Source organism: Molossus molossus, unplaced genomic scaffold, assembly GCF_014108415.1.
Source record: "Molossus molossus isolate mMolMol1 unplaced genomic scaffold, mMolMol1.p scaffold_m16_p_3, whole genome shotgun sequence".
Lineage (NCBI taxonomy): Eukaryota > Metazoa > Chordata > Mammalia > Chiroptera > Molossidae > Molossus > Molossus molossus.
Genome location: NW_023425366.1, coordinates 93,433,453 through 93,461,370, shown reverse-complemented (window position 1 = coordinate 93,461,370; position 27,918 = coordinate 93,433,453). Strand labels below are relative to the sequence as shown.

At 40.7% G+C, this 27,918-nt stretch overlaps 1 pseudogene; it reads left to right on the top strand.

The window, feature by feature from the left end:
* The first annotated feature begins 601 nt into the window (after positions 1–601).
* On the top strand, positions 602–27,918 carry LOC118642083 (annotated as a pseudogene).

Below are 27,918 nucleotides of genomic sequence, written 5' to 3'. Positions count from 1 at the left end.
AAACCAACCATTTTTTGTAGTTTTTTTATATTTACGTCTCATTGTAGAATATCCTCATATTTATCATGATTGCTTCTAGGACTCATTCCTTTATTTTGGGCTCAATGGTCTTATTCCTGAACAACATTAGCAAGGGTCTATGAGTAAACTGTTTTGTTTCTCCTTTTTTAAAACTAAAATGTTTTCTTTTTGACCCCACTTCTATTTATTTTTATTTTTATAATAACTGCTAATGTTTTTATATGATTTATTTATTTTTATTGATTGATTTGAGAGAGAGAGAAAGGGATGGAGGAAGGGAGAGGGGGAAGGAGGAAGGGAGGGAGAGAGAGAGAGAGAGAGAGAGAGTCAATTTGTTGTTGCACTTATTTATGCAGTCATTGGTTAACTGTCGTATGTGCCCTCACTGGGGATTGAACCTACAACCTTGGCATATTGGAACAATATGCTCTAACCGATTAAGCTACTTGGCCAGGACTGCCCTCACTTTTAGATGGATATAGTTTATATCGTACTTTTGCCTTCTAGATAATTTTTCTCAAATCTGTATTTCACATCTTGTTCTGCATTTGTTTGCGTCCCTTGAGAAGCAGCCATTACGATGAGGTTAGACTGTAAGAGATTTACTGAGGGCAATGATGGTGGGAGCCGGAGGAGGTAAGGGGCTGAAGTCGCTCTGACTCCCATGAAGAAAGGAGGAGTGGAAGGCGGGTTGGGTAAGCAGTGTCTTGAACTCCCCGAGAAAGTTCCAGCCAGGCCAATGGAAAGTCTTGGGAGAAAGTTACTCATGGGGAGAGTCCTGAGTCTCAGGACTGGGTCTGCCTTAGTGCCCCTCGCACTCAGCCTTGTCTGGGGCCAGGCTGCTGGAAGCACGGCCTCGGGGTGAAACTGGTATAGATTTAGAGCAAAGCACCTGGGGCCATCCGTCAATTCTGGTCCCCACAACAGAGCTAAGGGCGCAATTTCATGGCTGACACAGATTCTTTATTCATCTGTGTAGGATCTGTTGTTTGAACCTGACAGTTTCAATGACTACGTATTTCATTTCTAGAGATACCTTTTTTTTTTCTTTCTCAAATCTGCTTGTTCTTTTGTATTGTCTTGATTTTCTCATGGATTCTGTTCCTTCTTTTATTCCTCTATTTAATATAAGCATACTTATTTTGTTTTCTCATTCATATTGCTTTCTTATCTCAAATTCCTGGAGGTGTTACTCCTCTGTTTACTGAGTTTGCCGATTTTTTACCATGGTGTATCATTTCCTTATATGTTTTATAATGATTATTATGAGCTCATCTTTAGTAGGAATTATTTTATCTTTGATAATCCTATGTGGTTTGGCTTGTGGAAGTGACACTCCAGAATAATATTGACTTTTGTAGTATCTGGTACCCTACGTCTATCACTAGCCTCTGAATTATTTTTTATGTCAAATTTGAATATTGATGTTTGTTTTACCAAATGAATTATATACTTTTTGGGGGGTAATTTCCCCCCCCATGTATTGCCCTAGACCAGTGGTTCTAAACCCGTGAGTCACAACCCCTTTGGGGGTTGAACGACCCTTTCACAGGGGTCGCCTAAGACCATTGGTCTTAGGAACCAAGACATGGCTTCTCTATCCATCTCCAGGCGGGTCTGCCCACATGCAGATACGCCCACATACAACATGAGGAACTGTATTAAAGGGTCACGGCATTAGGAAGGTTGAGAACCACTGGTCTAGACATTCTTTACCATCCATGGTCCTGAATATGTAGTTTTTCTAGCTTCTTTCCATGGAGCAAGTGACCTTTCCTAGCTTTATGGCTCCAGCTCATATTTTCATGGGGAGCAAAAGCATTGACTCTTGTTCCCATGTGAACACTAAGTCTTTAACTTCTAGGACTGTAAAACCTAATTGTGGGTCTAATATCCCACCTGTTGATCCAACATATTAGCTTCTACTTCTGTTCTGGCTTTCAAGCCCCCCCCCCCCCCAATATCAGAAGGATTGCCTCTCCCACTTGCAACATCAGTCATGTATTTACATTATTTTTTCTTATATATTTTTCCAGACTCTTCTGGTATTCCAGGTTAGGTGAGTCTACTGTGTTTTGGGAACCAGAGAACTTTTACTCTGGTTAGTCCCACCTGAAATAGTCTTCTGCATCTTTTTTGTAAGTCATTCTTCAAGAACTATCTTGGGAGATGTTCTTCTGGGTCTTTCTTTTCACACCTTACTCCATCAGTTAGAAATAATCACTCCCTTCTCAAAACATTACTTAGTATCTGCCTTATGGCATAACACAGCCCCCTGGCCCCCTTTATCATAGCTATTGGATCCCTTAGAATTTTGAGGAAAAGGACATGTATCCATAGCCAAGCACCCAACACTGTATTATCTATATACACATGGCATAAGGGGGAAGCTCCTTAATTAAGTGTAACACACCTGTTAAGTGTCTTAACTTCTTTCTTGAATTATCTATAAAATGAATGTCACACCCACCCTTACCTTGCAGCATTGTCGGGGGATAGAATAAAAACTGTTTATATAGAAGAGCCTTATTTATTTCAGTGAATTATACAAATCGGAGATAGTTTTTATACCAATTGTTTGTTGAATCAATGGAAAACGTGAACGGTTATACTTTTATGATTTCATGGAAATGCAGTGAAGAACACTTGAAGAGGACGTGATCTGCATGTTAATTAAAGGGAATTTTACATTTAAAGGGAAATAGACTTAACGATGAAAATAGCAAATCTAAATTGCATATGATCTCTGAGAGAACTTAGAAACTGTCAGTATTTCACCACATACAAAAGAAACATTTCTTTGGTATTTAAGTTGAAGTAGCACAACATAAGGTAGGTCTGTGAGAACATAATCCAGCTGCCACTTGAGTTATCATGTCTCATCGGCCAAGCAAGTTTCCTCCCTCTTTCAGCATTTCAGTCCAGGCACCTGTGAAAGTGCAATCAGCCAGTTCTGCGACGTTAACACTGCTTGAGCATGTACATCTCCGTGGTTGCGGACACAGGACTTAGAGACAGACTGCCTCCGTTTCAAGGCTGGCTCCTCCACTCTCTCATCATATAACCCTGCACAAGGAATTTAACCTCCCTGTTTTATTACCTGTAAAATGGGGAGAATAATAGTTCTTACCATTAATACTCCTTGCTGTGAGTATTAAATGAGTTAGTACACAGAGTTTGGAATAACGTCTGGCACGTGTGCTGGTTGCTACAAAGATACAGATCTACTGCTGGCCAGGTACTGGGGTAAGGACAGGGGATATGAAACTAAACCGAGTTCCTATAACAAGAAAATAGGAAACTGATCTTGAGCTGTTTGTCAGAGAGTATGGATTAATGATTGGATAGAAACAGAAATGAAAGAAACTTGGCAAAACTCTTGATGTCAACCATCAGGTTACCTTTGATACATTTAGAGAAGGATGTTTAGCTCTTACACCTGTAGTGAGTAACAGAAGGAAATAACAGGGATGCCGATGATTGCAAACAGACGATGATCCGAGATTCATTTCTATTTGACTTTGAAGAGCACGATATAATCTTTAGGGGGCCAGTTTGTCTTAGTGTAACTTACTGAAGTCAATATTGACATAATTTTTCATTTTATGAAGAAAACCGTCCATCACAGAGAGAATCAGCACATTGCTTGGCAAGGGGAAACCAATCTGAATCATTAATCGATTTCAGAAACTTTACAAAGTATACAATACAGAGGAAAATCAGCATTTTTATAGAAAGGGGGGGTTAAAATTTAAAAACCTGTTCTATTATTGTATTAAAATAAATTCTCAACGTGAAGGAAGTTAAAGTTTATTTTCATTTAGCACAGCTTAGGTCACATTATTTGTGCTATTATATATGCTCTTAGTATGTAGTTGAAATGATGCTCAAATAATGTTACAATAACTTGGTTTTTTAACATCATCTAAATTCTCTCTGTTATGAAATACAGAAAGCTGTAGCTTCATATTGAAATGGAAGTTTTCTAATATTAGAAATAGTAATATCAATGACACTTGTTTCTAATATTAGAAAACTTCCATTTCAATATGAAGCAACAGCTCTTTCTGTAATATTAGAAACAAGTAATATCAATGACAAGACTAAAGTACAGAATAATGAATAATTCTAAGTTGTGTTTGTCATTTTTTTTTTTTTAATCCTCACCTGAGGATATTTTTCCGTTTATCTTCAGATAGAGTGTGAGGGAGGGAGGAAGAGAGAGAGAAAAAAACATCTATGTGAGAGAGACACAATGACTGGTTGCCTTCCACATGACCCAGACCAGGGCCGGGGACCGAACCACAACCGAGGTATGTGCCCTTGACTGGAATCAAACCCATGGCGCTATGGTCTGTGGGCCAACACGCTAACTGCTGAACAAAACTGACCCATATGTTTGTCATTTTTATAACCTTTATTTTGAGTGAAAAAACAATCTTTTTGGAAATGTAGAATATAATGTTGATATAATTCTGATCTTCAAAATATTTGTAAATCCCTAGTTACTTTATTTCCATGTTTGCTTTGGCTTTGGTTGCAAACTGGCTATTATATAATAATAGTGAAACATTGTATGAATTTCCTGCTACAGGTATTTTTCACTTTTACCAACAAGAAAGCTCATAGGAGTCCTGGGAGAACTCACCAGACAGACAGTTGGATATTTTTCCTATTAATTTTGACTATGTTAACTAATGAAATAATTTTAGTTAGTTTGGTATAAACTCTAAATATAGAGAATACATTCATTTTCAAAGATTTCTTGAACTGCAAGGGGGGCATCGAGCCACGAGACGCAGAGAGACAGTCAAACCAACCAGGCGTCTTTTTGTGACGGTGCCGAAAGGCAGTAGCTTTGGGGTTAAGAACAGCGCAGAATGAAAGGAATCAAAGTTGAACATAAGATTTCTGAAACTTTCAAAGGAAATCTGTCACATGGGGCCTACACACACAGGACTTTCACCCATCTAACAGACTATAGTTTCACACACTTAAACATTCCATTTTTTTTTTTTTCTTTTAGAAGCACAGGATTCTGAACTCGAGCAGACAATGAAGAGAAACCCAAAGATCAATGCGTTTCTCAAGGATTGTATTGCTGCCGATGCTTCCCAGACTATTTATTTATTGTGAGAAACTTAACTCCTCCAGGCTTTTCAGTAACTCACCCCTTTTGTCCACGTCAAGATGAAGCAGCCCCTTGTTTCCAACAATGGGTCGCGGCATCAAAGACCCCGGCGTGCACAAAGCGGGGAGGCATGTCACACTGTGCAGAGGGCCTTCAGGGGGACTGCCAGGGCGCCGTCACCACCGAGTCCCATCCGGCAGAGCCAGTGCCACAGACGACACAGCCATCGGGCTAGGCCGTAGCTCGGGATGGGAGAATTCACTTAAAATAGAAACACCGTCTGTGCCCACTCATGGGACATACTTTACTTATAAACTTCCTGAGAGCAGCAAACTGTGAACATGATTCTCAACCCTGCCTGGAGGACAACTAGAAATAAAAGGAGTGAGAGAGAAAACTAGTCGGAGAAGACCGCAGCAAAGAACGATCCTTCCCCACGGAGAGCATGGCCTGTTCTATTGAGAAACCATTCCTCTTGGGTTTTTGCTCCCTTTGTTCGCGGGTACAACAGAACTCCATGTTTCAACTTGGTAAATGGGGCCTATTCTCCAAGAAAGCTGAGATGCTCACAGGATAAGAAGAAAAGAAGTGGGGGAGGTACCACCAGGCCGTACTTTCTCCTACTTTTGTAAGAGAATTGCTTCTGCAGTTCGGCACTCCCTCCACACTCCATCTGCACAAACACAGTCGATCATTTCTCACCTCGCGTTGCAATTTCCAGGTGTGTCTCCTCCGTTAGCCTATAGGCTCCTCAGGGGCACCCGTCTCTCTCATTCATCATGTTCTTCTCTTTTGTAAAATTTGCAAACCTAATACTTATTTATTTTTTCATCACAGAAATGCAGATTATTTTTATTTATTTAATTAATTAAGTTTTTCCCCATTGACCCCCCTCCTCCCTGCTCCCACCCGCTCCTGCCTTCCCCAGCCTAGTGTCCCTGTCGATTGGTTGTGCGTACATGGATGTAAGTTCTTTGATTTATCTCTTCCCCCCACTCCCACCCCCTGTCCCTCTGAGGTTTGTCAGTCTGTCCCTACTTCCATGACTCTGGATCTCTTTTGCTCGACAGCTTATTTTGTTCATTATGTTTAGACATCAAAAATCAGTACAGAGGTCTGGTCAATGAAAAACTACCTTCCTGCCTGGCTCAGTGGACTGAGCATCTTCCCATGGACTGAGAGTTCCCGGTTTGATTCCTAGTCAGGGCACATGCCCAGGGTACGGCTCGATCCCCAGTAGGGGGCGTGCAGGAGGTAGCCAATTGATGTTTCTCTCTCACATGGATATTTCTATCTCTCTCTCCCTTCCTCTCTCTCTAAATAATCAATAAAACATTTTTTTAAAAAAGGAAAAAAAATAAAACAACAAATTTCCCTTTTGCTCCAGAACAACTATCTTTTCACCAGAAGCAACCCCATCAGTTTCTGTGTGCGTGTCCTTCAAGAAGTTTCATGGGCGCATACAAATGTCTATAACATGATGGTGCAGGGGTTCAGAACGAGCCACCCTAAGGTGTGCCTCAGGTGTGAAGATTATTTTGAACTAAAAGCAAGTAAGACCCTGTGGGCTCAAGAGAAACTACTGCCCTCTCCTCCTGAACTATCTAGAAGAATTTAAGTTAGGGCTCTGGCCATGATAAGAGCATCACCAGATATAACTTTTGACCTATCCGTACAGCAAAGTAAACTAATAATTCCTGAACATGTGCTCGCCCTGAAATTACCTTTGGAAGCCCCCAGGGGCCTCACCATATCCATATATACATATATGTCATATATACATTCTGTCTTTGAACCTCTCATATACGTGGGGTTCCCATATGTAATTAAATCCAGTTATTTTCTCTTGCTAGTCTGTCTCATGCTTGAGGGTAGAGGAAAGTTTCTTCCTCCCCCACATTGGCATGTTACAAAACCTATTCAGAACATTATTTTCCTTTAACATATTTTTAGAGTTTTTCCCATGAGCCTGTGATGGACCTTTTCTCTGCATAACAGCATGTCATTCCTTTGAGCACATATCTGAGTATAACTATGTTAAATTTCTAACATACAATTCTTTTCTTTTATCCTGACCCAAGGACTTTTTTTTTTTTTTTCATTTATCTTCAGATAAAGTGGGAGAAAAATAAGGAGGAAGAGAGAGAGAAACATCAACGTAAAAGAGACACATAGAGTGGCTGTCATTCACATGACCCCCACCGGGGCCAGAGACAAACTGCAACTGAGGTACGTGCCCTCAGCAGGAACCGAACCCAGGACTCTCTGGTCTGTGGGCCAACGCTCTAACTGCTGAGCCAAACCAGCCAGGGCTCTAACATACAATTCTTAAAGGTGGCTTACTAAATTTCGCTTCTGTCAACAGTGTATGAGCTTCTTTTTGTCCCTGTCTTTGACAATTCCGTGTATTATGGAACACGATCATCTTTTCCAATCTGCCAAAATGAAACATAGCATCTTGCCTAAATTTGTGTTTTTAAAAATTATGCATAATTTGAGCATTTAAAAGCATATGTTAGTCAGCTTGGGCTGCTAGAACAGAGGTGCCATAGAATGGCTGGCTCAAACAACATAAGCACAGTTCTGGAGGCTGGAAGTTCAGAATCAAGGTGAACACAGGCAGGTCCCTGGCGACGGCCCTCCGTCTGGTTTGCAGATGCCACCTCTTGCGGTGTCTTTACGTAGAAAAGAGAGATCATCTCTCTTGTGTCTCTTTTTATAAGGGCACTAATTGTATTCATGGGGGCTCCACTCTCATGATCTAATTATCTCCCAAAGGCCCCACTTCCAAATACTGTCCTATTGGGGATTAGAGCTTCAATATATGCATTTTGGGGGCACAGACATTCAATTCATAGCCTCTGTATATATACCACTTGCATTTGTAGCATAATTGTGAACAATTCCATAAAATGTTACAGGGTGAATTTAAAGTGTATTCTGTGCTTTCAGAGGATAGAATTAAACGTATCTTGTTATTCATTACATTCTTTAGGTCCCTTCTATCCTTACCTATTTGTCTGTTTGGTCTATCATGGACTAACTGGAAAAATTAAAGTCTCCCACTACTATTGTGTTTCTCCCCATTGCGTTTTGTATTTCTTAGCATGTGTCCTGACCGGGAGTTGAACTGGTGACCTCTTGGTGCATGGGTTGACGCTCAACCACTGAGCTACACCAGCTGGGCAACTCCTTCTATTTTTAATATACCTTTAGATTTTAACCTTTTGCTCTATTGAATGTATTTTGTTTATCTATGTTTTCCTTCTAAAAATTTGGAAATTTGCTTTTTCTTCCAATGAATTGTAGCTTTTATTACTTGATATAATTCACTTAAGTCCTTACTCCTTGATTTATTTCATTTAAGCAGCACCTAATAACTTTCTACTATAAAAATGATTAATATATTGTCCCCTCCCACTGAGATGGGGCATTTCCCCAACTGCACCATCTGATTATTTGCTTATTATATTATTTTTAGTTCCTCGGTTATTTCTTTAACAAACCTATTATACTTTTCTTGAACTATCACCTGGAGACAGTATCTTTTTAACACTCCTGTACTGTGAAAAATGTGTCAATCAATATACTTAAGTTCATTATATCTCCCCTTTTCCCTCTCATTCTGCCAATCTGTGAGTCACATTCCTACTTCTGTGTTGTTGCAGTTTATAATATTTGTATTCTTGTCAAAAACGTTAATTCCAACTTTTATTTAGCCTTTATTTTATCCCAAAGTGATAGTAGTAGTCAACTATTTTTTCCTCTGTTCATATTGAGTGACCTTCTTTCTTTCCTCAATTTATCTTTTTTTTTTTATCCTCACCCGAGGATATTTTTTCCATTTTTTGTACAGATAGAATGGGAGGGAGAGAGAGGAAGGGAGAGAGAGTGAGAAACATCGACGTGAAGGGACACATCGAGTGGCTGCCACCCGCACGACCAACCAGGGCCGGGGTCAAACTGCAACCGAAGTACGCGCCCTTAGCGGGAACCGAACCCAGGTCTCTCCGGACCGCAGGCTGACGCTCTAACCGCTGAGCCAAACTGGCCAGGGCTCAATTTATCTTTTTAAAAGAGTTTTAGGTATAGAAAAACATCTCCACAGTACCTCCCTAAATCACTGCATATTTGAACATGTTTTTCATTTTCTCACTCTGTCCTGTGACTGTGCCTCTTTCCTGAAGAAGGAGAAGTCTAGTGGGTAGGAGAGCTCCGAACGTTCAGATTTCCACGTGATTAGGTGATCTCAACTGTCCCCTTCAGAGCTGGCTGGTCCTCCGCTTTTTGCAAAGGTAGCTTCTCTCAATGTGGCACCTACCAACCCTTCAGTGGTGTGTCTGGGATCCAGGAGACTTGGGCAGCTCCCTCACAGGTTCAAATTAATTGTATTTTTCTAAGCAAGAGGTTGTTAGAGTTCTTAGGAAGTTCAAACAATTTTTTTGGAGCACTCATTGCCTGGGGTGATCAAAATAAAAAATGCATCCTTTCTTGGCTTCCTCACTGGGCCATGCCAAGTTTCATGCTCTCAGTAGCATTCCTCCATAGCTGGAGAAATGGCGTGGCTGTTGTCCAAGTTCATCAAGTAGAGCGCAGGTAGCAGAAATAGCTCGCCATGCCATATTTTAACTGACGTCTATTTATTTTTCTATTCTTGATATCTAGCACAATGTCTGGCACAAAATTAATTCTTAGTCAACATTTGTTAAATTAAGGGCAAAGGGCTATGTAACAATTCTGGGGCATAGCCATACTGTAAGATCTAGTTTGCAAATAAGCAATTAGAACTGTTCAAGAAAAAATACCCGCGGACCTAAAATGGCATCACTTGTAGTAAAAGTCCATGATACCAAACCTGGATTTAATACCTGATCTAATTGCAGTTTCAACCTCTTCCAGAAACATAATCTTAATTAGCCAGTCTAGAATTTTCTGGTCAAGCACCAGTAAGGTAACCAGTCACACAGTCTCTCCCAACCCCTTGTGGAAAGAATAGGCAATCTGTCTACATGATACAAACCCTCCCCCTTGCCTTTCCCCAAAGAAAAGATATCCTGGCCCCAAAATAAAATTAAAATTAAAAATAATCTTTTTTTTTTCTTTCACTAACAGCTCCCTTACCCCACCTTGCTTCCTATCAAAACCGTCCATTGTATACAACCCCTCAGGCTGTCCTTCTAGTTGTGAGATGGGACCAAGCTCCAGTCATGAAATCGCTTAATAAAGCCAATTAGGTCTTCAAATTTATTCTGTTGAGTTTGTTTTTTTAACACGACACTTGCTGCTGTTACAGTCAGTGTCAATTACCTCGTCCCTGGGAGTCACAATGTGGTTTGCGAAATTGTATACTTTTAGATCTTTAAGTTCAGAGTCAAAATCCATGAGAAGTGAAATAACATAGATGGTAAAGAGGAGGCCTGCTCCCTGGTTATGGAAGGAATAAATGCAAGGAAGTAATATTTTAGGAAATAACGCATCTTTCACATTTGACTTTAGTCATTGACTGATAGTGTGATTTATGACATCACACTAATAATTGTTAAAGAAGATTCACTTAGAAAATTGCGATAACCCGGGGAATATTTTTTGTTCGCCTTCTTGCTTGTGTTTGCAATCTAAAGCCCCATTTCCTCACATCTGCCTTGTACAACCTCCCCCCGCCCCCCATTTCCCTCTCGCTGCTCTCCTTGGCGCATCCAGTCCCTTATACACGTGGCCTTGACAGAATGGGCAGAGAGTCTTTTAAGTCCGAAGGGCCCCTTGGAAGTCTGACCCTCTTGGCTTTCCCCAGTAATTTTTTTTTTACCACAAGTGTAACTAACAATGAGAGGAATCAGAGGTAAGGAAGGTAGCCTACTTTTAAGTCCCTGGCTCAAACGTGGACCATTCTTCCTGATCAAAGGTCTGCGTCTCAGACAACACGCAGCCTCTCTGATGTCCCTTTCCTCAACCTCTTACCGAGCGCTTTTATTTTTATCTATTTCTACTATTCTTCAGATAGAGTAGGAGGGAGAGAAGGGTGAAAGAGAAACATCGATGTGAGAGAGACACATCGACTGGTTGCCTCCCGCACGACCCAGACCTGGGCAGGGATGAACTGAAACTGAGGTACCTGCCCTTGGCTGGAATCAAACCCCCCGTCTCATTGGTCCATGGCCATGGCTCTACCACTGAGCCAAACCAGCCAGGGCTAAAAGCTTTCATTGTTTTTCCTTTTGCTGCTAATTATCCCCTCCCTGTTAATTTCTTATGCTCCCAGGCACCAGCAACAGGCTTTGTAGTGATTTTGCCTTAGGTGTCTGTCTTTCTAGGGAAACCTGGCTCACTGGGGAGAGAGAGGAGGAAAGAGAGAAACTGGTACCTTCCATTAAATGCATGGCCTACAAGTTGACATCTATCAACAGACAGGAATCTAAACTCTGCTCAGTCTTCTATCAACCGCTGACATTTTCAAGTAAGAAAACGGGTCATTTGCTCACTGTGGAACGGGAAGTTACCAGCCACTTGCTCCCCTCCAGCCCACTCCTTTAAAAGGTTAAAACATACTGATACTACATCTTCCAGAGAAAAATAGGTAACAGGCATTAGATGCTTCAGACATTTTTATATCCTTTGACCCAGAACTTCCACTTTTAAACATTTTTGTAAGTTTGATGGTTAGACTAAAGGGATGTGTCACAGTGCTGCCCTATAAACTCTACTGGGCTTTCGGAAACAACACACATCCAAAGGCAAGTGATGACGTGGACCACACGGTGAATAAATAGAACGGACTAGCAAGAACTATTATGCATGCGAAACAGTGCATACAGAATGATTCTTTGGGTTGTGCATTTAAGAACAAAACGTTCTTATGGCTGTCTCTGGAAGGTGACTTTGCTTTACTTTTGTCTGGTCTAAAACAATTCACAACAAGCAAGTACTGAATCAATAAGTAAAAATAAAATACCTAGCCATAAAAATAACAAACAAGATGAACAGGTTGGGTTTAAAATATATTGTAAGACAAGGTAAATTGTTTTCTTGGATTTTTTTTTTTACCAGTTTATCACCCCCAACACATGTTTACTGATCTAACAATTGATTTGAGTATGTATGCGCTAAGTTAGCACTTCTATGAGACAGTGTCAGTTGTAAATGTCATGGAAATACAGAATCAGTTTCATATAAGCTCTTAGAATCCCTCTTTAAGGTCTCCTCTTCATTTCTGACCCTTAATTGTCTTTTCAACAACTGAATTAAATTCTTTGTCAAGTCCATGAAATGAGCATCTCTGAGTCCTTTTTAGAGAATCTCTTTTCAGGACTATAGGGTTATTTCTGTCATGATGACAACAGATTAGCAGGTTCAGAGATGAATATCAGCTTCTATTCCCAATGACATACCACAAGACAGTTGCTGCAACATCCAACCTTTGTTCTAAAAAGTGTTAGAGGGATCATATCTCAACATAATAAAAGCCATATATGAAAAACCTACAGCCAACATCATACTCAATGGGCAAAAACTAAAAGTATTCCCCTTAAGAAAGAGAACAAGACAGGAATGCCCACTTTCACCACTCTTATTCAACTACTGGAAGTCTTAGCCACAGCAATCAGACAGGAAGAAAAAATACAAGGGATCCAAATTGGAAAGGAGGAAGTGAAACTGTCATTATTTGTAAATGATATGATATTGTACATAGAAAATCCTAAAGACTCCATCAAAAATCTACTAGACTTAATAAATGAATTTGGCAAAGTAGCAGGATACAAAATTAACATCAAGAAATTGACAGCATTCTTATACACCAATGATGAACTCACAGAAAGAGAAATTGAAAAAACAATCCCATTTACCATTGCAGCAAAAAAATTAAGATACCTAGGAATAAACTTAACCAAAGAAGTAAAGGACCTATTTGCAGAAAACTACAGGACACTAAAAACAGAAATAGAAAAATATATTTAAAAAGTAGAAGCACATACCTTGTTCATAAATAGGAAGAATTAACATCATTAAAATATCCATACTACCCAAAGCAATCTATAGATTCAATGCAATCCCCACCAAAATACCAATGACATACTTCACAGAACTAGAACAAACACTTCAAAAGTTTATATGGAACCAAAAAGACTCCAAACAGCCACAGCAATCTTGAACAAAGAGAAAAAGTAGGAGGGATCACATTACTAGATATCAGGTTATACTACAAAGCCACTATAATCAAAACAGCCTGGTACTGGCACAAGAACAAGCAGATAGATCAATGGAACAGAATATAGAACCCAGAAATTGACCCAAGACAATATGTTCAATTAATATTTGACAAAGGTGGCAAGAGCATACAGTGGAGTCATGACAGTCTCTTCAATAAATGGTGCTGGGAAAATTGAAAAGCTACTTGCAAAAAAATGAAGCTAGACCATCAACTTACACCATACACCAGAATAAACTCAAAATAGATAAAAGACTTAAATGTGACTCATGAATCCATAAAAATCCTAAAAGAAACCGTAGGCAACAAAATTTCAGACATCATACGCAGAGGAATTTTCACTGATACATCACCTAAGGCAACAGAAACAAAGGAAAAAATGAACACATGGGACTACATCAAACTAAAAAGCTTCTGCACAGCAAAAGAAACAAGAATCAAAATGGAAAGGAAACCCACCATATGGGAGACCATAATTGCCAATGATGCATCAGATTAGGGATTAATTTCCAAAATATATAGAGTGCTCATACAACTCAACAAAAGGAAGACAAAGAATCCAATTGAAAAATGGTCAGAGGACCTAAATAGACACCTCTTCAAACAGGACATACAAATGGCTAAGAGACATATGAAAAAATGCTCAACGTCACTAATCATCAGAGAGATGCAAATTAGAACAACTATGAGGTATCACCTCACACCTGTCAGAATGGCCACCATCAACAAATCATCAAACAAGTGTTGACGAGGGTGTGGAGAAAAGGGGACTCTAATACACTGCTGGTGGGAAAGCAGACTGGTGCAGCCACTATGGAAAACAATATGGTGTTACCTCAAAAAGTTAAAAATTGAACTGCCATTTGACCTAGTGATCCCACTTCTAGGAATATACTCTAACAAGCCTGAAACACCAATCAGAAAGAATATATGTACCTCTATGTTCATAGCAGCACTATTTACAATAGCTAAGATCTGGAAACAACCCAAGTGTCCATCAGTAGACGAATGGATAAAAAAGCAGTGGTACATATACACAATGGAATACTATGCAGCTGTAAGAAAGAAAGATCTCTTATCATTTCAGATGACATGGAGAGACCTGGAGAGTATTATGCTAAGCAAAACAAGCCAAGCAGAAGACAAATATCACATGATCTCACTTATTTGTGGAATATAATGAACTAAACAAACTGATGAACAAAATTTACCCAGAGATATAGAGGTGGGGTACAGACTGACAAACCCCAAAAGAGGGGGCCTTGGGGGGGAGGAGATAAACCACAGAACTTATATGCATGTATATGCATAGACATAGACAACAAAGCTGGGGAAGGGCTGGGGGTGGGGTGGGGAGGAGGGAGTCAATAGGGGAAAAGAGAGAAACATCTGTAACAAAAACAAATTGATAAAAATAAAATAAATATCAAATAAAAAAATAAAAAGGGTTAGAACCTTTCAAATTTGTTGCCTTTTATTAAAGACTTGCACCTACCTCAAGGCCAGGCATCTAAGAAACTCTTTAGATCCAGCCAAACACATCTTCATAGCCCGTTCCAGGTCAGCGTACATGCTTGCACTGAGCCAGGACTGAAGCGAGCTGAGGGAAGGCTCAAGGCAATTGCCGTTTACCTAAGTCTCCCCTGACCTGGGTGCCCACACGTCTGAATGTTTTCTAGGTTAGAAAGCACGCAGCAGATGTTTCTCTCTCACGTCGATGTCTCTCTCTCTCTCCCATCTTCCCACTAAGCATGTCCTTGGAGGAGGATTAAGCATCTCCCCCCCCCCCCCCAAATAGCAAAGCTATGGGGCATTATGTCTGTGTGGACATGATAATACATTACACTCCAGTGTGAGCTTTGAGCTGTGGATTAGTCATGAAAAGTGTAGCCCCATCTCATGGGTGTGCTGAAGAACTGTGAAAAAAATCTTTAGCTTTCAAAAGTGATAAATGACTGTACTCCATTTTCATTTAAATCACGATAATACCTTAAAAAAACTTAAGATTGATCACATATAATTTTGAATGTGGGCAAAACAGCTTCTGATAGCAGAAGCACAAATGTTAACAAATATTCAAAATAATGAGACCACTGAACAAGATACCCGAAGATAATTGCAAAGAAATAAAAAGGTTTCCGGTGATATCCAACCCCCATTTCTCTTGGAGCTGTCTTACCCATTTATGCAACCATTTGGATTCCTTGATCAGAGATAAATGAAATAATTTATCACTTAAAACAGAAAGTGATTTATTACCTGGCATTGTACTGACAGGAAAGGGTTCAGCCATTATTTCATACGTGTTTGGATGAGAAAACCAGAAGGAAAAACGTGTAGAACAGGGCAGTTTGAATGGGTTTTACACTCATTTAAAAGAATCGGCAGCGGGCTGGCTCGGGCCAAGGAAGCCCAGCTGCTCACGCTGATTTTAAAGACAGTTCAATCAATATGTTACCCTTATTCTTAGAAGACATGTATAGCTGCATTTTAACATTTTAGAACTTTTAATGACTAGCAGGCACCAAGGAAAAGGCATTCGTACTTTTCTCTTGGCTTTTCTATCACACACCAGAAAGAATGGTTGCTACATAAAAGGAGGAGAGTTTAGTTTAGACCAGAAGCTCCAACAAGATAAGAATAATTCCACACTGTACTATATCCATATATCCATATACATATATATACACATATCTATAAAAAGCATTACATGAAATGATAAAAATGAAACTTTCAAACCGCACATTTCTTCTATTGATAAAAGAAGAAAACAGCTGAAGGGTGAGCACTGAACCTGTCCAGCAATACACAGTAGGCCCTTTTCAGTGTAGTACTGAACCAAGGACTAAGGTCGTCTGCATATTCAAGAAGCAAGAATTCAGCATCGATTCTGCACGTAATTTCAAACGCATAATTTCGGGATGTGTTCATTTCCTTGACATAAAAAGGATATCTCAGACATCCATTTTCCAGAGCCGCACATAAAGAGCTTAGAAGTCGCCACGCCACTTTACAACCAGTGAAAAGCTGAGCAAACTGAAAAACCAGTAACTCGTCTTCGTTGCGTCAGAGAAGTGAGGTCACAGGGCAAACCTATTCCCAAGTGTGAAGAGACAGACAGGTGGATGCGTCTCAGTGTACCTGTGCCGAGGCCCTGCAGGGGCCCCCTGCACTGCCAGGAACCAGTCAGCTGCCAGAGGCTCGGGGAGAGCAAGTCTTTGGGAGTAAAGAAACTCCAGGGGGACCCAGTCATAAGGCACACTCGTGCTTTGTAAGTTTCACCACCAGGACCCAGAGCAGGTTCCCACAGAGAACAGTGGAGAAACGCCCCTGGAGCTGTGGGAGGGCGAGGGGGAGGAGCCATTCTGAAGCAAACCTGGGCACTCTGGGCTGCTTAACATGGCCCGACTCAGCTGGAACTGCTTAACCAGAGCATGACTGACCTGGGGGAAGGGAAGTACCCATCTCCAGCCCCCTCTCGCCTGTCCTACCTAACAGGACCTGGAGGGAACTGAGGGACCATTTCGAAGTCCACAGCCCAGGGACACAGGTCAGGAAGAAAATGAGAGCAATCACAGGACTAGAGATCATGTCCCCTCCCCTACCTTACCATTACAGTACCGTTCCTGGTCACCCTAGTTTCTTTTACCTAATGTTATGTTTACCTTTCAACAAAAAGTGATAAGGCATACACCCTGTCTGGGCAGCTCAGCTGGTTCCATACCTGGTCAGAGCACCTACAAGAATCAACCAATGAATGCAGAGCTAAGTGGAACAACAAATCGATGCTTCTCTCTCTCCCTCTCTCCCCACACCCCTCTCTCCTTCTCTTTCTCTCTCTCTAAAATCAATCAATACATTCTTTGAAAAAAGTTGCAAGGCATAGTAAAAGGTAAAATCAAAATTTGAAGAGACTGAGCAAGCATTAGCCCAAAGTCAGATGTAGAACAAATGTTGAAATGATGACACCAGGAATTTTACTATCATTAATATGCTAAGGGATGCAGTGGAAAAATAGGCAACATGCAAGAACAGGTGGACAATGTAAGGAGACGTGGAAATGCTAAGAAAGAATGAAAAGGAAATGCTAGAAGTAAAAAGCAACAGCACTGTAACAAACAAAGATTGCATCTGATGGGCTCAGACTAGTGTCAAGTGAAATGAATTACCTTGATCGAGATGACACAGGTGTCAAAACTGGAAATGTGTTACCACTCCTCACAACTTCACTTTCCCTCTTGTTTCTATCATTCTCAAATGATTTCTTTTTTAAGATTTTTTTAAAATGTTTTTTTATTGATTTTTTTATTAGAGAGAGAAGAAGGGAGAGAGAAACATCAATGTGAGAGAGAAACATCGATTGGCTGCCTCCGGTATGCCCCCTACTGGAGACCGAGCCTGCAACCTGGGCATGTGTCCTGACCGGGAATTGAACCTTTCAGTCCATGGGATGACTCAGTCCACTGAGCCACACCAGCTGGGCTCAAATGATTTCAATTTGAATATCATTTCAAGTATATTCCTCTCAATCCTAGAAAGAATTTGCAATAGTCACAATAAAGGACTCGTCGAGAGCACTGCAAAAATGGGCAATAAAGATAATAAAGTATAGAGAGAAAAGATAAAATCAAATATGCAGACTTAAATAATGCTTGTGACTGACCATAAAATGAGATCAGAACTCCTTAAATACAAGAGCAAAGTCTTCATTGCCTGACACATCAGTGCTTAGAAGAGATGGTGTGGTTTGTACGTGCTGAGATGAGAAGAACGTGGAGGAGGAGTTCAAGGAAGGGTGAAGGAAACAAATGATCCTCCACAGGCAGAGAGAAGTCAAACCAACATCGATCTTGAAGTTCTACTGAGGGATGCTGTAAGACCTCTGTTCTAATCAACAAAGGAATGGCTGTGCACAAGCAGCATCCTCCACTTTGCATGCTTGAAGGAACAGGACGCCGAGAGCAGCTGAAAGTCAAAACGTCCAGAAGAAATCCACCGCGCCCAGAGGATTCGGATTCTGGCTGATCACACCCTTAAGAGCTGAAGTCACCAGCCAGCTGTCACTAGATAAAGGGCCACTGCTTCTCAGAGCTGCTGCTGGTTTTCCTCGGAGAACTTGTTTTCCCTTGGCCTCTGAACCAATGTCTAACAGTACAAGAGCTCTGACTAGAAAGCAGGAAGTCCGGGTTTTTTAAAGTGAGTAATTCAGGAGGCAAACACCCAAGGAAATGTTTTCCTTGAAGTCATTTCCTTGGTGACAAGATTAGTCCAAGAGATGCTGTCCTGGCTTAAATCAGTCTGCCTTTAGAACCAGTAGCAGTCAAAAGGGAAATATGTCTTGTATTATGTGATATGTAGAGTTGCATGATAATGTTTTAATAGATTATGCTTAGTCTTTAAAGTTTTGTTTAACAGCACTGCGGCTTTTTACGATTCATGTATGTTAACACTGACTGGCTTTTAAAGTGTCTACAGCATTTAATAAAGTACATAGTGTTTTGATATTTGTTTATTCAATCAAATTCACTTAATGAAAACCTATTTTATGTATCAGGTGCTGAGCTCATAGAAGAATCAGTTACCCTGCTCAGGGAAACGGCACTCTTAATAACCAAAAGGTGTTTTCTTGTCATTAATATGGCCACATGGTTCCTCATTCCAAGTCTAAAGGTGTTCATTGGCACCCACCTTATACTTTTCTCTACAAGGAAAAATAGCAATATTTTGAGTCTTTATTTTTTCTAGCTTTTTTTTCCCCTCCACTTTTTAAATAATACTTTCTTTCTGGAGTCTAATATTTCAGCTTAAGCTGTCAGGTTTTGTTTTTTTTTTTTTTTTTTTTAATATCTCAGACAAGTAAGAAAATGCCTGCCTTACATTCCAGTGTTTTAAAATTATCTTTGTCTAGTGACTCAACGCTAGATTACTTTTTGCCAGAAATAAAACCTACCTGCAATACAAATAAAATAATAAAGACTTTAAAACAAATGTTGCAGCTGCAATTCAAGCAGTTGCTTTTCATCAATGCCCAGCATATTTAGTGAATAGAAATATTAAAGTGAATATTTTTCAAACTTGTGCACTGTGAAGAAATCCAGTCCTTATAACATAGTCATCTTTTTCTAATAGTCTCTGCTACTGGGCATTCATCCTGGAACATGTCTCAAGTAGGTTCTATTGCAAAGTTAAAGAACTCTGTGTATAATTATAAACAATAGCATCATTAAATAGCTCTGTGCATATGTGTATTTTTTTCTGACTGGCAATTCGTCAATAAATTGTCATGCTAAGAGTTTATATATTACAAGGAGCCCAGAGCCCTCGAGTAAAGTCATCTTCCAATTCAATGCTTCACAGGAAAGCCACTAATGAGGAGGACTCCTTCAAGGCCAAATTAGTCTGAGGATCTTTTAAGAAAGAAGAAACCCAGTGCCTATTATCTATTTCTCTGGTAAAACGAGTACATCAGAAATGTATACATTTGAGAAGACACAGCTCACGGCATTTTCAGTAAACAAATGCTTACTTGAATGTATAAACTTAATGGGCCTCCGTCCCTCTGGACATAAAATGAAAGGCTGGAGGACATGTGCTCTGAGCTCCTTGTGTGAATTAACGTCAGTGTTTTGAGATCACTGTTTGGACGGTCGGAAATCAGGGTGTGGCAGGTAACAGTCATGTGCTAAAGTGGCTCCCATGGGCTTGCTGAGAGCCAACAGTTAGCATTTCAGGAATTCTGCGAGCCATTTGTTAAACATCACCATGATTAAAATCAAGGTATAGAAATTTACAAGTCAGTGAGTGATCATTTAAAGGTACTTAAAATTCAGCAATTTTGATTGTTTTACTACCTTTTACTATTAGTTTATGCCCTTGATGGGATTCTCATTTATTGTGTTGTGGAGAAACTACAGAATGGTGTGCTACTGAGACTCTCTTCCCAACTCCACATCCAGCGATGTCCTGTTTGTAGCTGGGCCACCGTGGGAGGAGTTACACCTGGAAATGGGGAAATGCTACAAACCAGTGCCTTTTCAGTTTTTCACAGAGTTGATTGTGAAACATGGACCGCGTACCGCTGGGATCACCGGGCTGGACCTAAGGAAAGGACGGAACAGTGGATTTCAGTAAAAGGAGCAGAGCACCACCTTAGAGCAGACCATGCAGATGTCTCCACAGAGCGGATCCGACCAGGTGTATTTGTACCTAGGTACACCTGGGTAGGTTCTCTTCAGCTTGACGCAAGTCTGGTCCTGGGAGGAAGTCTTCACCTGCATGTGCTGGTCTCAGGAAGTTCAGTTTGGGCCAATGGGGGTCTTTGAGCCAAAGACACTTGTCAAAGGAGTCCCTCATTTTACAGAAAAGGGTTTTCCTTCGTTCCCCTCTAGCACTCGGTCATGACTGTTGGAAGCATGACCTGGGCACATATGCTGCAGGAGTAGCCGCAGGGACAAAGGCTGAGTTGGGGGATGGGCAGGGAAGATAATGAGGGCTGGAGGGAGACCAGCAACAAGTACAACTAGCTGGAATGGACCCCTGGGAGCAAAGAGTGAGAGATGTAACATTTCCGATTCAAGCGCACCCCCTACCAATATCTGCTGACAAAGATGAAGAAAATACTCTTGACATTCAAAACCGCTGGAGCTCCGGGCTTTGTTGTTCAAGGATCAGAAACCTGACATGAGCTGTGGGATGAAAGAAGAAAATATTTTACTAGGCAGACAGGCTCTTGTTATCCGGTAGGTCGCCAGTTTCCTGAACTTGCAGTTCTCATCATGAATTACTGCAATGCAGGCTGGGACTGAAGGAGCGACATTTCCCAGCCACCTAAGAAGAATGCTGAGGAAGAACAAAGCCAGACTCGCATCGCCTGGGTTAGCAGAAGCCATCATTCACTCATTCACTCAAACAATCAGTCAATCAATATTTATTGAACCCCTGTCACGTGTCAGATACTATTGTTTCTGGTGATACAGTGGTGATCCACACAGGAAAAAATCTTGCCCTCACAGAGTTTATATTCTATTTGGGAAGGCAAACAATACATAACTAAACAAAAAGGTTAAATAAGATTTTTTCCAGATACTAAGCCTCAAGAAGACAGGCAGGGTCACAGGACATAGGATGATAGTTGTGACCGGCACAGTGGTCGAGAAAGGCCTTTCTTAAGAAGTGATGACTGCCCTGGCCAGTTTGGCTCAGCGGTTGGAGCCTCGGCCTGCAGACGAGAGAGTCCCGGGTTCGAATCCCGCTAGGGGCACGTACCAAAAAAAAAAAAAGTGATGACTGAGCAGTAACCAAGATTACAGTTCCCTCTTTCCTGCTGAAGACTGTACTTTGACTCCTCCTGTTTTAGCTCCCTTTGAATCAGAAACATCGCATAAAAACTAACACCACCTCCACTTTACATTGACCTCATTTCTATTTACCACCAGCTCAAGAGCCAGTAGCTGTTCTAGATAAACTTATTGAAAACAGGATCCTCTCTACCAGTTTCTTAGTTCTAAAAGCATTTATTTAAAAAAAATCTTTCCAATATTTCTGGGGATGATAGCAAATTTTTAAAAAAATGATAATAACTAGAATCCCATGAATACATAGGCAAGACCATAGGGATATTTATAATTTTTGATTATTATTTTTTAAACAATAATTGTTTCTTTTGTATTTTCTCCTCGAATATAGTAAGTGTGAAAAATAAAAAAATTCTTGCATGTTTAGATGAGTACAACTCAAAAACTATTATCTTGAATTATTAAATTTCACTCAATTTGAAATAATTTGTTAATATATAAAAACATCAGGGCATAGAAAGAACTAAAACCCTCTTCTACATTGTTATACACCAGATTTAGATATTTAATCTGAAGCAAAATAATTAATCATTTTGGCTTTTCTTACATTTACATTTTGATATACTGATTAACTTATTGTATAGCATAAAAACATATTATTGTCAAATCAGGTTTGCCAGCCATATGAAATAGGTAATGACTATAAAGTCAATCTTACAACCTGACTGCAAACATTGGAGCATCATGACAAACACTACCTCTTTCTCCATAATCCTTTGCGGTGTGGTATGCTTGGTAGAACGCAAGCCTGGAAGCCAGCACCAAGCCCCAGACCTGCATGCAATATGTAATAACTAATTTGTCAATGAACTTTGGCTTTCATTTACAATCACTGAGTTCTTTACATTGACTCCAGTATGGCATCTAAAGTCCTATCCTAAACACTGGGGAAGAAATGTCTCAAGTCCCTGATCATGGCTGGACCTTCAGAGAAGACAATGTTCCTGTCTGTTCCCCTAATTGTCCTACTGTCCAAGATGCAGCTAAAGTGAAACTAGCCTACAGAGCTTGGTAGAAGCCTGGAAAATAGAAAGGCCCAAGCATTAGTTCAGAAGGTTATTCTGTTTTGTGATGTTTTTACTAGGGTTACAAGTAATTAATAGACTTCAAATTCTACTTTTAGGTATTTACACGATCTCTTTTTTCCTTCATCTCTCAATCATATGCCAATCATCAAATATACCATGGCAGGCCCTGGCCAGTTTGGCTCAGTGGTTGGAGCATGGGCCTGCGGACCAAAGGGTGGTGGGTCAAGGGCACTTACCTTCGTTGTGGTTCACTCCCCAGCCCCAGTCAGAGTCGTGTGGGAGGCAATCAATCGATGTGTCTCTTGCCCATCAATGTTTCTCTCTCACTCTCCCTCCCACTCTATCTGAAGATAAATGGAAAAATATCCTCAGGTGAGGATTAAAAAATCCACTTGATGGCATATGTGGATTATTCTATTGCATTATCGTCAGTGAAGGAGTCCCGACCATCGGCATAGGAAGAAGTGTAATGTACCATCAGCCAGCAGCTTACCATGGGAGTGGAATCGCAGTCTTCAACAGGAAAGGGGAAAGTTCTAATCTTCGCTGCTGTTCAAGGCTTCCAATTTTGATCACCCTTTTGCGGATTCTGACATAGCTATTCCATTAAAAACGATAAACATTGGGCTCTGTAGCTTATCCTGTGCCAGTCCATTACATCGGCTCCTCTTCTTCCTGATGCCACTGACTCTTCCTGGTTATGCGCTTGGGCCGGAGGTTTGAAGCAGACAGGACGGGCGGCTAGTTAACAGTCGCTGTCCAGTAGCTGCTGTCTTGGGATGCTCAGGCGCGCAGGCGCACAGCGGGCAGCTACTCAACCCCACGGCAGGCAGTCCCGCCCTCTCCCCCTTGGCCTCCTGTTCCCGTGCCCGCCTCCACTTTCTACCTTCAAACTAATCATCGTTCCTGTTCATTCTGCTTGTATCGTTCTAAGTTTATTTTTCTATCCTTAGAGTTCAGAAATTTCCCCCGGCTGTCTTTCCATACTTTTTTATTACTTCTGTTCCATGAACCCAGTAGATCCTTTCCTATCTGAAAGAAAGATCAGAATAGCCAAAAGATTCACAGTACAGAGGGGTATAGTTTGTGGACGTTTTCTTCTATTATTTATTTGATTACTACGTCTCCCACGGTTTCTCTTTTTCCCTTTCTGGATCAGTCTTTCCTGTTTTTCTCACCCGGGATGAGCATTTTTGGAATTTTACTCGATTGCATTTCATCTTCTGAAACATGAATTAGTCTCGGCAGTTCCCAGACTCTGTCCGTCTTCACATTCCTCCATCACATGTTTAAATTGGGAAATCAGTATTTCCAGTCCCAGAAAGCTTTCTCTGTTCTGATAATGATATCCCTTGGAGTGTTTTACTCATATTTTATCCAGGTTTTCTTCCATTGTCTACACAGTTGGCTCCCCTCCATACTAGAGGTTTGTTATGGTTTCCAGTTCAGCTTTTCTCCTACCTGGGCTGCAATGTTCACGTGGTTTGTGACCTTTCTTTGCCAATTCGTGTTGATTTTCAACACTTCTGTGGATCTCTCTGGTCCTTGCTTGTGTATTGACAGAGGAGGAATTTTTCTTTCAGTGGGCAGCTGGATATCCTCTTGGCCCCTTTGTTGATGTGACAAAAGGCTTCTTAGTTCACAAGTCCAAGTAGGAAAAGTTTGGTCTTAGCCCAACATGAAAACTGCCCCTCCTGAGATGGCATCATGCCAGGGACAGTTAGCCTCTCTCATTGCTCAGAAGGCAAGCAGCAGAGACATTCTTCCCTGACTTTCTCTTGGTTTCCCCCCCCAGGTTGGCTGGCTCTCCCCATATACCCTCTCCACAGTCCCCCACACCCGCAACTCCATTTCAATTTTGCCCCCTACCTGCACCTTCTTTCAAGGACTTGATGCCTAAAGTCTCTGGAATCTCTCCAGGTTGCCAAGGTCAGCCCCGGACTCTTTCTGGACAGCTAGCTGTGTTTACCAGGATGGGAATGCAAAGCAGGTCACCATCTTCCCAGAAGCCCACACCCAAACATTTTAAAAGCATTCACAATTCGTAGGAAGATAACATATTACTGGAAGATGAAATCGTATTATTACTGTTTTTCTAAAATTACTACTCCAGAAATAAAATATGTATGGAATTTTTTATAGTACAAAAATAGATCAGGCAATGGTCACATGGACATGTAGGTTTTATAATATTCATGAAATGCTCACTCCTGATTTACAAGCCTCATAACTCATCTGGTTATAGCAAACTGGATCATATTGTTAGTCAATTTTTCATGATGGTTATATAGCTAACCTTTACCACTTATCTACTGCATGTCAGACACTACTAAATTCTCACAAAATTCCTTGAAATAGGTACTATTATTTCCACCATCATACAATACAGAAACCAAGGCCCTCAGAAGTCAAGTAAGTTCCCAAAGTCACACAGCTAGTAAGATACTTTATTTCCCTAATAAATAATAATAATGAGCTACTCAAAAATAGCTCATGTCTTATATTTCCCTGCATCCCCAGCTGTGCTTGGCACCAGTCTCTCAGTCAATAAACAACTAGTGAGAGAAGAAACGATGTTTTATTCCTGTTTGATACCCAGAACACAGTGCTATAAAGTGAGTGTTTCAAACTGTTTTAATTATAAAAGAAAGCATTAACAGGCTACTGAGATTTAAAAAGCAAATCCATATAAGATAATCTGAAGCTATCTGTGGAAGACCTGACTATCAGGCACGAACCTGGGTTCTAGGGCTCCTAATATGAATAAATGTTGCCCATCTTTAAAGAACAAGAAGTCTGAAAGGGGAGCAGGTACATAAGCAATTAAATATAACAAAATATAAGTGTGTTTTAAATGTATATATAAGGTAATATGAGGCCACACATGAAAAACTACTAATTTTTCCAGTAGGAGCATAAGTTTTTTCCTCTCTTTAATTAATAATGGAATGAAATGGAAATAAATACTACTTTAAAGTTGTTCTATTAGAAAATTTATTGTATTAATCTATAACTCTTTGATGATATAAATGATGATGCAGGCAAATACTGATGAAAATTTATCATCTTTGGAAAAGAGACATTTTAACACTGAAAGCATTTTCATTTTTGTTTGCTACAATCAATAAAACTTAATGTATTTTTTTTCCTTTTAAAAATATATATTGCAATTTGGTCATATTAATATGAAGCCTGGTCCAAATACTAAATTAGAATAAAAAGAACCAGTGTTTGGACACAATTTTATTTATCTTCAGATACAGCAGGAGTGAGGGGGGGGGAGAGAGAGAAACATTGGTGTGAGAGAGACACATCGACTGGTCGCCACCCACATGACCCCAACCGGGGCCTGGGACAAACTGCAACTGAGGTACGTGCCCTTAGTGGGAACTGAACCTGGGACTCTCTGGTCTGCAGGCCGACGCTCTAACCTCTGAGCCAAACTGTCCAGGGCTGGACACAATTTTAAAAGACCCTAAAAGGGAAGTTGCCATACATCTTCCGTGAAAAACAAGTACCCATCCACACCATGCGATTCACATTTACATATCTATGTACACTTTCATGACATAAAGCCTGGAAAACCAAAATATCTCTTAGACATGTGTTTTGAATAATAAAGACAGTACCCAGAGATAGAAAAGTTGTTATTTTATAAAATGTAACCTTAGCTCCACCACTGTGGAGAGGGCCTACCCAGGCCTCAGTCACCATGTGGTGCTGGGCATGCTGTGGGTGGACCAGGGAGTCGGTGACCTGTCCTCCCAACAAAGAAAAACCAGGCCTGGAGAAGTTTAAATTCAGTTGAAGACACCAAAGGAAATAATGGGGGGAGAGTAGACTCTTAGTAACAAATTAAGAACTCTCTGTCCTCTTTGGCATTACCCAGACTCGCTCTTTCTGTCGGTTATGACTGCGTATCGACTATTACAACAAGGACTGCTAACTCTAAATTGTGAGGCCAGACTGAAGCTCTTTAAATACTAATACAATGTAACAGTACTCATTTTTAGTTTAGATCTACAAATTTGCTTCTTGGAAGTTCTAGCTTTTTACTTCTGTGATTGCAGTCCACAGAGCATGTGGAACTTCTAAAATGTATCACGATTTTAACAAAAAAATCTTTTCCTTTATTGATTTTTAAAGCGAGAGGAAGGGAGAGGGAGAAAGAGAGAAACATCAGTTGGCCGCCTCCTGCATGCTTCCCACTGGGGATCAGGCCCACAACCTGGGCACGTGCCCTGACTGGGAATTGAACGGCAACCTCTTGGTGCCTGGGTCAATGCTCAACAACTGAGCCACACTGGCTGGGAGTGGTTTTAAACTGAGAAGTGTACTAATTCAAAATAAGCAACTAAGCCCTGGCCAGTTTTCTCAGTGGTTAGAACGTTGGCCCACCGACCAGAGAGTCCGAGTTCAGTTCCCACTAAGGGCACGTACCTCAGTTGTAGTTTGTCTCCGGCCCTGGTTGGGGTCGTGCAGGTGCCAACCACTCGATGTGTCTCTCTCACATTGGTATCTCTCTCTCTCTCCTTCTTCTTCCCTCTCTCCCTCCAGCTCTAACTGAAGATAAATGCAAAAATGTCCTCAGGTGACGATAAAAAAAAAAAGGACAAAATAAGCAACTAAGATGATTACCACAAGAACATCAGTGGAGTATGGAATTTATCCGGTGATCAGAGAAACTTAGGAACCTTTTTATTACCAATGTGAGCCTTGTGTGGCATGCAGATATGGATAGTTTTAACGTTAGTACACCGTATCTGCAAGTCCGTCCAATGAAGATCAGAGATTCAAAATATGGTTTAGCTCTTGTCGTTGAAATCTCTCAGCAGAGTGGAGGCTAGGTTCTTGGCTTTGAAAATAGATACTGTGGGAAAACTACAAGCATCAGTTAAAGAAATCAATTCACTTCACAAAGTCCATCCTGCCAGTCCTAAAATCGGAGTGGATACTGAGATGAAAGAGCAACCACAGCCCCTTGAAGCTCTGAAAGTTGAACAAATTCAAGATGACGTAGAAATAGATTCTGAGGATCACCCGGACGCTTCTGTGGCTTATTTTATTGCCGGCAATAAGCAACACGATTGTGCACCTGTATTTGCAGAAGAACTGGGGCTTGTACCAGAGAAATTGAAGGATGGATTCACCCTGCAGGGACTTTGGGAAGTAATCGGTTGA